Source organism: Numenius arquata, unplaced genomic scaffold (assembly GCF_964106895.1).
Source record: "Numenius arquata unplaced genomic scaffold, bNumArq3.hap1.1 HAP1_SCAFFOLD_925, whole genome shotgun sequence".
NCBI lineage: Eukaryota > Metazoa > Chordata > Aves > Charadriiformes > Scolopacidae > Numenius > Numenius arquata.
Window position 1 is genome coordinate 1 of NW_027415324.1, and position 13,456 is coordinate 13,456.

The window sequence follows — 13,456 nt, forward strand, 5'->3', positions numbered from 1 at the left end:
TAAAACTACTGTTTTCCCCACCCAAAACTCACATTTTAAAGGATAAATCCCAAAGCCAAGGGATCTGTTCTCCTCCCATTTACCTGCATAATGGTAATCAGCCAAGGGGTGGGATTCAGGTCTCCGGGGGGACCCAGAGCACAGCATTTCCAGAGCTTCCTGCCAGATTTAATGGGAAAAAAGGACTTCAATTCCTCTGGCAGAGGAGGAAAAAGGGCAAAAAAAAGAAAAAAGAGAAATTCCATTCTCCCGACTGTCCCAGAATCCAAACAAGCTCCAATGGATGCACCCGGATGGGCTCTGTCACCCCACCAGACCTTAACGCCGCCACAGGCAGCACCCGGCGCCTTGAGCAAAGGGATTCCGGCCCCCGGAAGAGCCAAATCAGAGCAACTCCCAGCTCAAACCAGTCACAAAGCGGGTTCTTCAGGGGGAAGCGCTGCTCCCTACCGCAACGTTGCCCCGAGCCTCTTGCAGGCAATGCAGAGCCAGCTCCGCGTTCATCCCTGCCCCGGCTCTGCCGCTGGAAGAGGCCATCTTCAGCAGCTTTGAAACTACAAAGGCAAGAAAAAACACCAACGAGTCAGGTTTTCCTCCAAAAAGGAGGAAAGATGCCACAGGAGATGGACAGGAAATGGAGGAAAGGCAGAAAACAGACCGGAAACCACAAAACGCCCAGAAAAAAGTCCCATATTCCAACTATTGCCACAGGAAGAGCAGCTTTTGGAGCGGGATCTCCAGAGAGAAACTCCTCCGTGGCTGCAGATGAGGTGGGACCGCAAAACCCCCCCACTTTCTCATGGAAGATGCTCCCGAGAGCACCATCGGTTCTTATTTAGCCACTTTACTCCCAAAAATTAGCCATCTCCTTCCCTCGAACGCTACGGGGCCAAGACAAGACGGGAGAGAACCCAAACGCCCTATCAAATAACTCTGAAAAGGTGGAATTTTCCCGATTCCCCAAAGAAAAGGTTTAAGACAAACCTTTCTCCTGCGTCTCGGGGTTGGATTCAATGTCACCCCATGGCTTCCAGACAAGGGAGGCTCGCTCTTCTTCCTCCTGTCCCAAGCAGGATCTGTCCCGCAGGGCAGGGAGCTCCGCCTGAAACTGCTCCCCGACATTGATGCGGCTGAAAGGAGGAAGAGGAGGGTGAGGAAGGCATGTGGGGAACGGATACGGTGCAACAAACGCTTCAAAAAGAGGGAAAACGTGGTGAGTTGGGGCAAAACCGGTCCCTATTTCCCAGCAAAACATCACTCAGTCTTCCGCCACCAACTTCCACTGCCCCTTCCCACCCCCAGCGTTACCCTTCGGCCACTGGAGGCTTTTTCGGCCCCATTGGGCAGGAAAATTTGGGTTTTTCCCCAAAAAAACAGTCCAACTGGTGAGTATCACTCTCCACAGCGGTAGGAAGCTGCCACAGCCACGGCCAGCGAGCGACCACCGCGTCGGAATGTTGTGTGGAACGCGGGAGGCCGGCAACGGCCTGTGACGTCAGCAAAACCAGTGCTTTACTGGGACAGCACTGGGCGTTTGGGGGGGTTTCTGGCCCATATGGGGTACCCTCCACCCAAAAACACGCTGTGGAGAAGGGGCCAAGTGACACTCATCCCCAACCCCGGTTCCCTCCTCCCGTTTTCCCAACATTAGTCCTCATTCCAATGGCTGAACGTGGATTTTGGCCTCATCCTCCATCAAAAAAAAACAAAAATCCTGGATGTTCTGCCCAAAAAATATAACAAAACCACACTGGGGATAAAACTCATTCTACAGACCGTCCTTTAACCTTCCTTACCCTCCTCCTCCTCACACACCACTCCATCCCCCACAAAATTTCCCCCTTCTCAGGGAAATCATGGCTCTGGAGATGGACCCTCCGGCTACCACTTCACCCCTGCGGCTGCCCCAGGGCAGAAGGCAGGGATTGAGCCATTTGGGCCTTTTCTAGAAGCAAAAGTAGCAAAGCGAAACCCCGGGGGCCATTTCCATCCCTCCACCCCCAATCCCCAGGGAAAAATCCCCTCCTTCATCTGTTTTCAGCTTTTTTAGGAGGCAAAAGGAGAGCCGGGGCCTGGGGGCTCAAATCCTCGGCTCCCAGGATCTCCAGGTGGTAAAATCAGTGAGCAGAAGCCGAGCCCAGTAGGGAAACTGGGATGAGTGGGCAGCTGCGTCCCGGACATGCCCATGGTTTGGGTCCAACCACCACCTCTTTTTAATGATTGGATTCAATTTTGAACCCCAAACTCGTACCATAAAAAACAGGTGGTGGCTTTAGGAGGAGCTTCAACTGCTCCCTGTCAACGCCCGGGTTTCCACCGCGGTCATTGATCTGCCAGGAAGGGGGACAATGTTTGAATTTAGGAATTCTCTGGCAGAAAATGGCTCCAAACGGGTGGAGTTGCTCCATTTAATGGCAGCCGGCTGGATTCCTTTCCAGTTCTCCTGAGAACAGGAGCTGGGGAGAAGAAAGCCCCCGCCAGCTTTTGTGTGGCCAGAGAGAGAGCTCAAAGGAATAAAAGTCATTTCCCAAATCGTCTTGAAATCCTTCAAATCTCCTCCTCAAAGCCCAAGGATTTCCCCAGCTTTCCCATCCCCCTTGACACTTCCCACCTCCCCTTTTCTTTTCCTGCAGCTCCAGGTGATTAACGGGGGACGTATTTCCAATCAATTCCTCCCACGGCCCCTGCAACCTTTGCCAAAGTCTCACCAAAACAAAGGTGCCTGCCCTCGGGCATGGCATGGGACAGTGACAGCCTGATGGCACTGCTCACACCGCTGCACGGACCCACTCGCACACGCAAACCCGTGACCAACCGCCTGTACCTGCTGGCGGATCACCAACCCTTGGAGACACGTCCAGCTGTGTACGGAAAGGACGGGTCTGTGTCAGCCGGTCGGTCAGACCGCACAGAGATGGCACAATCCCATCCAAAGGCGCCCCAAAGCCACCTCGGGGAGCTCTCCTTGGCTGGTCCACGGGGGCTGCCCAGCCAAGGAGATGTCCCTTAATTATATCCATTGGAAACTTCTATTATCATCAGAACGTTGATCAGACTTGGTCCATCGACCCCAGCTCCAGTGTCACCACCCCAACGGGCTCCAGTCTGTGAGACTCGCACAGGCTCAGCTGAGAAAATGATGGCTCCAAAGGAAATGTAGCTCCAGCAGACAGAGCTCCACGGCCTGAGCGCAGCACTAACCAGAAGCTTTACTGACTCAACCGCTGCTTTTCTACCCAAACGCTGCTCATCTCCAGGGAGAGAAAGCTGCTTTAGCCACTTCTCCTCCAAAGCCCTCACACGGCTAAAGCCACACAGTCAGGAGCACCCCTCTGCACAGAGACACAGCCAGCACAAAGGAAACCCTTTGGGAAATCCATCGGGACACCCATTCCAGCAGAAAAGAGAATCCTTACCAGGCTGGTGGCAAAACTCCCGGCGTCTCTGGGCCAGGGGGACGTCACCAACGCGTCCGCACCTCTGAGGGTTGGGGTCCACCACAAGGCTGGTTTCCATTCTGTCACATCCTCAGACCTAAAACTGTCGGCAGGAGCTGCCTCATCCTGGGACTCGGAACCACCCGGGCACCTGACCTGCAGAACACAAGTACCTCTCAAGAGACCTTGATGTCCTGCATTAACACACCAGCACGCTCTTGAGATCACACAACCACACAATGGTCACAGTTGGAAGGCACCTTAAAGCCCCTCCAGTCCCACCCCCTGCCCTGGGCAGGGACACCTCCCACCACACCAGGCTGCTCCAAGACCCCTCCAACCCGGCCTGGAACCCCTCCAGGGATGGGGCAGCCACAGCTTCTTGGGGCAACCTGGGCCAGGCTCTCACCACCCCCCCAGCAAACCATTTCCTCCCCACATCTCATCTCAATCTCCCCTCTTCCAGTGGCAAACCCTTCCCACTCCTCCCACGGCTCCCCTCCCTCATCCAGAGTCCCTCCCCAGTTTTCCTGGAGCCCCCCTGTTTAGGGACTGGAAGGGCCTCCAAGGTCTCCCCAGAGCCTTCCCTTCTCCAGGCTGAACCCCCCCAACTCTCTCAGCCTGTCCTCACAGCAGAGGGGCTCCAGCAGCCCTGACCCCCTCCCCTCCAGCACTTTTTGGGGGGTGCCTGCGCTCCCTGGCCCCGTGACAGACCCCTCCAGTCACTGGGGTGGGGGGAGGGGGTGCCAGTGGTTTTTAGGTATTTTTTCTCTACAGTGCAGTATAAAGAGCCCGGTCGGGGCTGGCGCTGCTCTGTGCACACTGTGGGTTGGAAAGGGGGGGGACCCCAAAAAACACACCCTCTCCCACCCTAAATTCATCCCTTCTCCCACTCCCTCCAAAACCAACCATTCTCGCACCCCCGCCCCCAAAAAACCCTCTCCCAAACCTCCCACCCACAAAGAATATCCCTCCTCCCAACCCTGCACCCCCAAATCCCCTCCCATCACAAACTCCCCTCACCAGGTCTAAAAAACCCAACCCCAAAGCCCCCCTCTCCCAAACCCCCCTCGCTAACCTCCCCAAAACCACCCTCAACACCCCCCATCCCAAAAGACCCTCTCCCACCCCAAACCCCAACTCACTTCTGCCACACAAGCTCTTCCCTCTTTCATCACCAGCTTCTTGATATCCCCAAAAACCTCCTGTCACTCCCTGGGAACAACAGGATTAACGAGGAGCAGCACTAACGAGCCCCATCCCCCGTTATGTTCTATCCTGTCTGCAGCCAGAGCCGGCAAAGAAATTTCCAGACAGCACCTGGAAAAAGGGGGTTTCAATAGGGGGGAGGGGCACCAATGGGAAGCGGGATATGGCTGGGGGGATTTTGGGGGAGGCCTCACCATCTTCGGTCGAGTTGCCCTTCATGAAGATGAAGCTGAGGATGACCATGAGGAGCCCCAGCTTGGCCGTCTGGGTGTCCCTGGGTTCGGGAGGGGGATGGCAGAAGGGTATCATCCCCGTGAACAGGGAGGGGGAAGCTCTAACGGGGTCTGCCTGCCTCCCAAAATTCCCCCCTCTCCCAGGGAAAAAAGACCCCCACTAGCACAGGATCACCCCTTTGGTGGGGGACAGGTCACTGGTGAGGATGTCAATGTGGTGTTTGGTGTCCATCTCCACCAGCTGCAGCCAAAAGACCTGCAGGGCACAAAGGGTTAATCTAACAGAGGGCCTTAAACCCCAGAAAATACCCCCCACACGCCCCTCTTTGCCTCCCCCCTCACCTGCTGCAGGGTCCTGCCCACCCGGCTGACCATCTCCCAGTAGGCATCTCTGTATTCCCAAATGATTTCCTTCAAGATATCTATGGGGAAAAAGGGGAGGGAATTGCCTGGATATCGGGGCAATAAGCTTGGGGAGGGGGGGAAGCGGTGGCTCCTATGGGGAAAAAAGCGGAATGAAAAGGGTGAGAAAGGGGAGAGTGGACACGGAGGGGGGGCAGCCCCTCACCTGAGAGACACCCGACACTCTGCAGCGCTTCCTCAGGGACATTTCTCACAGCCCTTCTGAGGGAAAAAGAAGCACCTGGTGGGCTCAAACCGCGACGAGATCATCCCCATTGCCCTCTCCCACATCCCTTCCTCCCTTTTCCCCCCTTCAAACGGGCCACAAACCCCCCCAGGACCCCTTAAAACCCCCCGGCAGCACTGCCCAGACCAGGTGCCCTTCGGGAGCCGCCTGCACGCCCTCCCCTTCTGCCCATGCGCTCGTGGCGGCACCGCCCACCCCGGCAAACACCGCTGCCCATTGGCCCGCCCAACGCTCTCATCCCGCCCACCGCCCCCTCTTCAAGCCTCCATTGGGCCAGCGGCTGCACTCGCCCCGCCCCCTCTCTCCTGCGAGGGCTCCCCTCAGGTGGTGAAAAAGGCGGGAAAGGCGCCCCTGCCCCCTTTCCCCTCAGGGCCACAAAAGGGCCGCGCCGCTTGGCTTGAACCATTAAAAACAAGATAAAAACTCCCCCAAACCACCCCAAATAGCCAGTTTTACCAAAAGAAGGGATTTAAAGCACCTGTGCTGACCCTGCCCCTCGAAAGGCACCACCAGAGCCCTTCCCTTCCAGGGAGTGACAGGAGGTTTTTGGGGCTATCAAGAAGCTGGTGATGAAAGAGGGAAGAGCTTGTGAAGAAGAAGTGAGCTGGGGTTTGGGGTGGGAGAGGGTCTTTTGGGATGGGGGGTGTTGAGGGTGGTTTTGGGGAGGTTAGCGAGGGGGGTTTGGGAGAGGGGGGCTTTGGGGTTGGGTTTTTTGAGCTGGTAAGGGGAGTTTGTGATGGGAGGGGATTTGAGGGTTCAGGGTTGGGAGGAGGGGTGTTCTTTGGGGGTGGGGGGGCTTGGGAGAGGGTTTTTTTGGGGGGGTGGAAGAATGTGGGGGGTTTGGGGGCTGTCTGGGTTGGGAGAGAGGGGATTTTGGGGTGGGAGAGGGTTTTTTGGGGGATGGAGGAGTTGGGAGAGGGGTCTTTTTGGGTGAGGAAGTGTGTTTTGGGGTGGGGGGTGAGAGAATTGGTGGTTTTTGGGGTGAGGGGGTTGGGAAAACGGGTGTTTTTGTAGTGCCCCCCCCCTTCCCATTCCCGGTGCGCACAGAGCAGCGCCCGCCCCGTCCGGGCCGTTTATACTGCACTGCAGAGAAAAAACACCTGAAAACCCCTGACAAACACCCCCCCACACACACACACACACTCACACCCCCACCCCCACACACCCAAACCAAGTGAATTGAGGGGTCTGTCATGGGCCGAGGGGGTGCAGGTACCCCCCAAAAGGTGCTGGAGGGGAGGGGGTCACCACCTCACACACACCCCTTCCTCATCCCCCTCGTAGGTACCTGGAGATCACCCCCATCACCCTGATGGACCCCCCTGGAAGCCCCCAAAATTAATGCCCCCCACCCCCAATAATGCTTGGGGACGGTGACCAGGGCTTTGGCAAGGGGGGCGGCTGATGTCAACATTCTACGGGGCAAAATGGGGTTCTGGGGGAGGTTCCCCAAAATCTACCACCCCCCCAATTTCAGGGTGGTTTAATGAGATCTGTCCCCTCTTTTGGGGGTTTTTTTTGGGGCTCCTCCCTTACCTGTGGCCGCTCGCGGTGGGTGTTCACTGCCTCCCCCTCGTACCCTGGTTCCCCGGGAGGCAACAGCGTTTGGGGGGGGGCAGCCCCCTTTTTGGGGGTGGTGTCCCTGTTTTGGGAGGCACACCCGGGGAGGGGACAGTCCCCTTTTTGGGGAGGTTGTCCCCTTTTTGGGGAGGTTGTCCCCTTTTTTGATGGCAGAGAGGGTGGGCAGTGCCATGGGGTGGGGCAACCCCTGGCCAGGCCCTCCCTTGAAATGATGGGGGCTGCTGGGGCTGTGGCTTGGCCCTGTTAGCCCCACCCCTTTGTGGGTGTGGCCTTCCCCCTTAGCCCCACCCCTTTGTGGGTGTGGCCTTCCAGCTCTTGTGGGCGGGGCTCACTGCCTTAGCCCTGCCTCTTGCAGGAGGCCCTGTGGGCGTGGCTTGTTTCCTCTTGCTCTACCCCTTTGTGTCCCTGTCTCACCTGAGGGTGTGGCTTCCTCCCTTAGCCACGCCCCTTCCCTTCAGCTCCACCCCTTCCCCCTTAACAATGCCCCTCTGTCCCTGCCTGTAGTAGCCCTTGGGGGTGTGGCTTGTTCCCTTAGCACCGCCCCCCAGGGTGTTCCCTGTGGGTGTGACCTCCCTTGGCCCCACCCCTTCCCTGTGGCTCCACCCCTGCCCATAGCCCAGCCCCTCCCTTGTGTGAGTGGTGGGTGTGGCCTCCCTTGGCCCCACCCCCTTTTCCTACCCCCACCCTTGTAGGGGTGCCTCCCACTGGTGGGCGTGGCCTTTAGCTCCACCTCCTCTCTGAGTCTGTGGGCGTGGCTTCCCAGAGCCCCACCCCTTCCCCCCTAGCCCTGCCCTTTCCTGGGGTGCCTCTGGTGGGTGTGGCCTCCTTTCTTAGCCCCACCCCCTTTCTTTAGCCCCACCCCTTCCTGACCTGCTGGGTGGGTGTGGCCTCAGCCCCGCCCCTGTCCCCGCCCCTCTCATCTCCCTCCCTGTCCCCCCCCCAGCCTGTCCCTGCTTGGTCCCAGCTCACAGACATGTCCTGCCCCCCCCGCTGTCCCCGAGGGGAGACCCCCGTGTCCCCCTCGATGTGGGTTGAGCTTCACTTGCTGGGGGGAGGGTGTCTGCACGGGTTTTTTGGGGGGGTGGGCACGATTTTTGGGGGGGCCCCTGCCTCAAGGTTCTCACCTCGGTGTCGCTTCTGCCCCCCCGGGGTCTCACCTTGATGTTCCCCTCGATGGTGGTGGGGTCGACGCAGATGGATTCCACGCAGAGAACCTGGATGGGGGGAAAAAGGGGGTCACCGATGCCCCCCCGCCCCCTGTTCTGTGAGCACCCCCAAAGCAGTGTCACCCCCCCTGTGCTGTGAAAACCTGTCCCCTTGGGTGTGGGAGCAATCTCCGGCCCTTGGGTGCTGCGGCCCTTGGGTGCTCCTTTTGAGCCTGGCCCTGGGGAGAGGGAGAAAAGGTGGTTTTGAGGAAGAAAAGTTGGTTTTGAATAAGAAAAGTTGGTTTTGAGGAAGAAAAGGTGGTTTTGAGGATGAAGTTGCCAAGAGGAAACCAAGCCAGGAGGATGAAACCACCAACGCCGTTTGCAGCTTAACGTCGCCGGGAGACGTTTCCTTCACTCGACGTCTTTCGTTCTATTTCTTGTGGCTTCATTTTTAAAAAAATATTTTCAAACTTTCCCTCACAGCAGGGCCAACAACCTTCAAAAAGCGAGTTTTGGGGTTTTGCACAGAGCTCAGGGCCCCAAAGCGCTCCCTGCGCTGGACTGTCCCTGTCACCTCAACCTCCTGTCACCGAGAGAGTCCCGCCGGGAGGTGCTGGTGGCGGAAGAGGGTAAAAACCTTCCGTGAAACACCCAGTTCCTCCAGAAACCACGTTTCTGAGCAAGAGTGCCGAGGAAGGCGCTCTGTTCCGAGGAATGACTGTGTTTGTCCTGTCGTTGTATCCCCGTCCCCTGCCCCGTGGGGTCTCCTTTCCCCCGCGCTGGTAAGGCCCTGTTTCTTCCTGGGCTTTGAGGAATGTTATCCCTGAAGATGCAGGAGAGACTGAGCCCCTTTTGCCTCTGGGACGGTCCCAGCGGCTCGTCAGCGAGGTGGGATCAGCTCTCCCGCAGTCCTGTGTGATGAGTCCGCCAGTTGTCCTGCTTCTCCACCCTCTGCCCAGAGCCAGAGGGACATGGGCAGGATGGAGGTGGTTCCTCTGACCCTCCTGAAGTTCCACCAGGCCAAGTGCAAGATGCTGCCTCTTGGTCAGAGCAATGCCGGGTACAAATCCAGGCTGGGTGGAGAATGGCTGGAGAGCAGCCCTGAGGAGAGGGGCTTGGGGGTGTTGGTGGGTGAGAAGCTCCACAGGAGCCAACAATGTGCGCTGGCAGCCCAGAAAGCCCCCCGCATCCTGGCCCGCATCCCCAGCAGCGTGTCCAGTGGAGTGAGGGGGGGGATTGTGCTCTGGGGATCCCCATCAAGAGGGTGGGTGAGATGAGGGGAGCACCCACCTCCCCCCCTCCCCAAGCCTATTGCCCCGATATCCAGGCAATTCCTTCCCCTTTTTCCCCATAGATATCTTGAAGGAAATCATTTGGGAATACCGAGATGCCTACTGGGAGATGGTCAGCCGGATGGGCAGGACCCTGCAGCAGGTGAGGGGGGAGGCAAAGAGGGCCATGTGGGGGGTATTTTCTGGGGTTTAAGGCCCTCTGTTAGATTAACCCTTTGTGCCCTGCAGGTCTTTTGGCTGCAGCTGGTGGAGATGGACAACAAACACCACATTGACATCCTCACCAGTGACCTGTCCCCCACCAAAGGGGTGATCCTGTGCTAGTGGGGGGTCTTTTTTCCCCGTGGGGGGGCATTTTGGGAGGCAGACAGACCCTGTTAGAGCTTCCCCCTCCCTATTCAGGGGGATGATACCCTTCTGCCATCCCACTCCCGAACCCAGGGACACCCAGACGGCCAAGCTGGGGCTCCTCGTGGTCATCCTCAGCTTCATCTTGACGCGCGGAAACAAACCTTACAACTCGCAGAGAGTTATAAAGCAGGTCTGTTTATTGCGGCGCCGGGTGCAAGGGGGATTTCTCCTCCAAACTTGCACACCGGTTTGTGAAACAAGCGTCCATTTATGGTGAAAAGCGTACATATTCATTAAGGTGGGCTGGGTTATTCTAATTAATTCTAAGAAAAGGCGTTACTATTCTAATTATTTCTAAGAACTCATTATCATAAATCTCCTCCCCTTGCCGCATGCGCACTGCCGCCTGGTGGTCGTGGGCCGGGGTCTTCTGGAGGAAGGCTCGCAGTCTTCTTCACCGGGTACCTTCACCTTTGTCCCAGAAAGCTTGGGTTGGCCGGATCCCAAACCGCAGAACTAGTCCCGACCAGATGGACACCTTTCCCAGACAGTTGGGTCCCTCCTTAGCATGCAGGCTGCTCCCGCTATCTTATACACAAGGCCATTTCTTTATCTTGGAATGCTGGGCTCCGAGCTTTGTTCTTTCCCAGGCTGTACTAAATTCACACTAACAACCTTTAACCATTCCTTTTCTGAATCAATCTTCATGAAGTGCAACTCGCCGTCCCCCCCAAATCCCCCCTGCCATATCCCACTTCCCATTGGTGCCCCTCCCCCGAATTGACACCCCCTTTTCCAGGTGCTGTCTGGAAATTTCTTTGCCGGCTCTGGCTGCAGCCAGGGTAGAACATAATGGGGGATGGGGCTTGTTAGTGCTGCCCCTCGTTAACCCTGTGTCCACCAGGGAGTGACAGGAGGTTTTTGGGGATATCAAGAAGCTGGTGACAGAAGAGGGAAGAGCTTCTGAGTCAGAAGTGAGTTGGGGTTTGGGGTGGGAGAGGGGCTTTTGGGATGAGGGGTGCTGAGAGGGGGTTTGGGGGTTACAGAAAGGCGGAGTTTGGGGTTGGGTTTTTTGAGCTGGTAAGAGGAGTTTGGAATGGGAGGAGATTTTGGGGTGCAGGGTTAGGAAGAGGGATGTTCTTTGGGGGTGGGGGGTTTGGGAGACAGTTTTTTGGGGGTTGGGAGAATGGTTGGTTTTGGGGTGGTGGGGTGGGAGAAGGGGTGATTTAAGGGTGGGAGAGGGTGTGTTTTTTGGGGGTCCCCCCCTTTCCACACCATGGTCTGCACAGGGTAGTGCCAGCCCCGACCAGGCTGTTTATACTGCACTGTAGAGAAAAAATACCTAAAAACCACTGGCACCCCCTCCCCCCACCCCAGTGACTGGAGGGGTCTGTCACGGGGCCAGGGAGCGCAGGCACCCCCCAAAAGGTGCTAGAGGGGAGGGGGCCAGGGCTGCTGGAGCCCCTCTGCTGTGAGGACAGGCTGAGAGAGTTGGGGGGGTTCAGCCTGGAGAAGGGAAGGCTCCGGGGAGACCTTGGAGGCCCTTCCAGTCCCTAAACAGGGGGGCTCCAGGAAAACTGGGGAGGGACTCTGGATGAGGGAGGGGAGCCGTGGGAGGAGGGGGAAGGGTTTGCCACTGGAAGAGGGGAGATTGAGATGAGATGTGGGGAGGAAATGGTTTGCTGGGGGGGTGGTGAGAGCCTGGCCCAGGTTGCCCCAAGAAGCTGTGGCTGCCCCATCCCTGGAGGGGTTCCAGGCCGGGTTGGAGGGGTCTTGGAGCAGCCTGGTGTGGTGGGAGGTGTCCCTGCCCAGGGCAGGGGGTGGGACTGGAGGGGCTTTAAGGTGCCTTCCAACTGTGACCATTGTGTGGTTGTGTGATCTCAAGAGCGTGCTGGTGTGTTAATGCAGGACATCAAGGTCTCTTGAGAGGTACTTGTGTTCTGCAGGTCAGGTGCCCGGGTGGTTCCGAGTCCCCGGATGAGGCATCTCCTGCCGACAGTTTTAGCTCCGAGGATGTGACAGAAAGGAAACCAGCCTTGTGGTGGACCCCAACCCTCAGAGGTGCGGACGCGTTGGTGACGTCCCCCTGGCCCAGAGACGCCGGGAGTTTTGCCACCAGCCTGGTAAGGATTCTCTTTTCTGCTGGAATGGGTGTCCCGATGGATTTCCCAAATGGTTGCCTTTCTGCTGGCTGTGTCTCTGTGCAGAGGGGTGCTCCTGATTGTGTGGCTTTAGCCGTGTGAGGGCTTTGGAGGAGAAGTGGCTAAAGCAGCTTTCTCTCCCTGGAGATGAGCAGCGTTTGGGTAGAAAAGCAGCGGTTGAGTCAGTAAAGCTTCTGGTTAGTGCTGCGCTCAGGCCGTGGAGCTCTGTCTCCTGGAGCTACATTTCCTTTGGAGCCATCATTTTCTCAGCTGAGCCTGTGCGAGTCTCACAGACTGGAGCCCGTTGGGGTGGTGACACTGGAGCTGGGGTCGATGGACCAAGTCTAATCAACCTTCTGATGATAATAGAAGTTTCCAATGGATATAATTAAGGGACATCTCCTTGTCTGGGCAGCCCCCATGGACCAGCCTTGGCTTTGGGGCGCCTTTGGATGGGATTGTGCCATCTCTGTGCGGTCTGACCGACCGGCTGACACGGACGCGTCCTTTCCGTACACAGCTGGACGTGTCTCCAATGGTTGGTGATCCGCCAGCAGGTACAGGCGGTTGGTCACGGGTTTGCGTGTGCGAGTGGGTCCGTGCAGCGGTGTGAGCAGTGCCATCAGGCTGTCACTGTCCCATGCCATGCCCGAGGGCAGGAGCGTCTGGCACCCTGCCATGTCATGGAAGATGGTGTGACCCAGGGGTGGGTGACATCCTGGGAGTGTGACCCAGAGGAAGGTGACAGAGCCCAGACTGCCCCCAACCCATCCCCAGGGTGACCCCAGAGCCTCCTGCGAGGCCAGAGCAGGCTTTCCCTCGGGGATGGAGGCTCCTTCACCCCAAAACCTGGCCCTGGGGTGGTCCCGCTGCCTCCTGCGATGCCAGGAGCAGTGATTGCCCCATGAAGAACCCCCAAACTCCCCCAAAGCCCACTCCTGGGCAGCCTTTCCCTCCTCCTTCCTGCCCCTCGGCCTCTCCCAGGTTGGGGAAAAGGCTTCTGCCCCTTCTCTTTCTGCATCTTTCCATGAAAAGACCCTCTTCCCTCCCCAAAGCCCGCCTGGGGGGGCCCGGCAGCTCCTGGCCTGGGGTTTTAACCAGAAATGTGGATTTCTTCTCCCATGAGGTACCTTTTATCTGGGGCTGGTTGTGGTAGGGCTTGGGGTTTGCTCAGCAACACCAAATCTTCCTTCCTTTCCCCTTTTTGACGTTTCCTTTTGGAGGCTCGTTGCCCTCCCGCCCTCCAGTTCTGCTCCAGGTCTAATTAAGCCCCGTTTCATTGGCTTTAATTGGTGGTTGAGGGGCATGGAGCCGCTCCCCTCCTGTGCCGAGACTGGAGCAATGGAGAAAGGATTCAGCAGGGATTTCAGAGAAGAATTTGCAAAGTTTGGATGTCTTTGACTTGGCTGATGGCA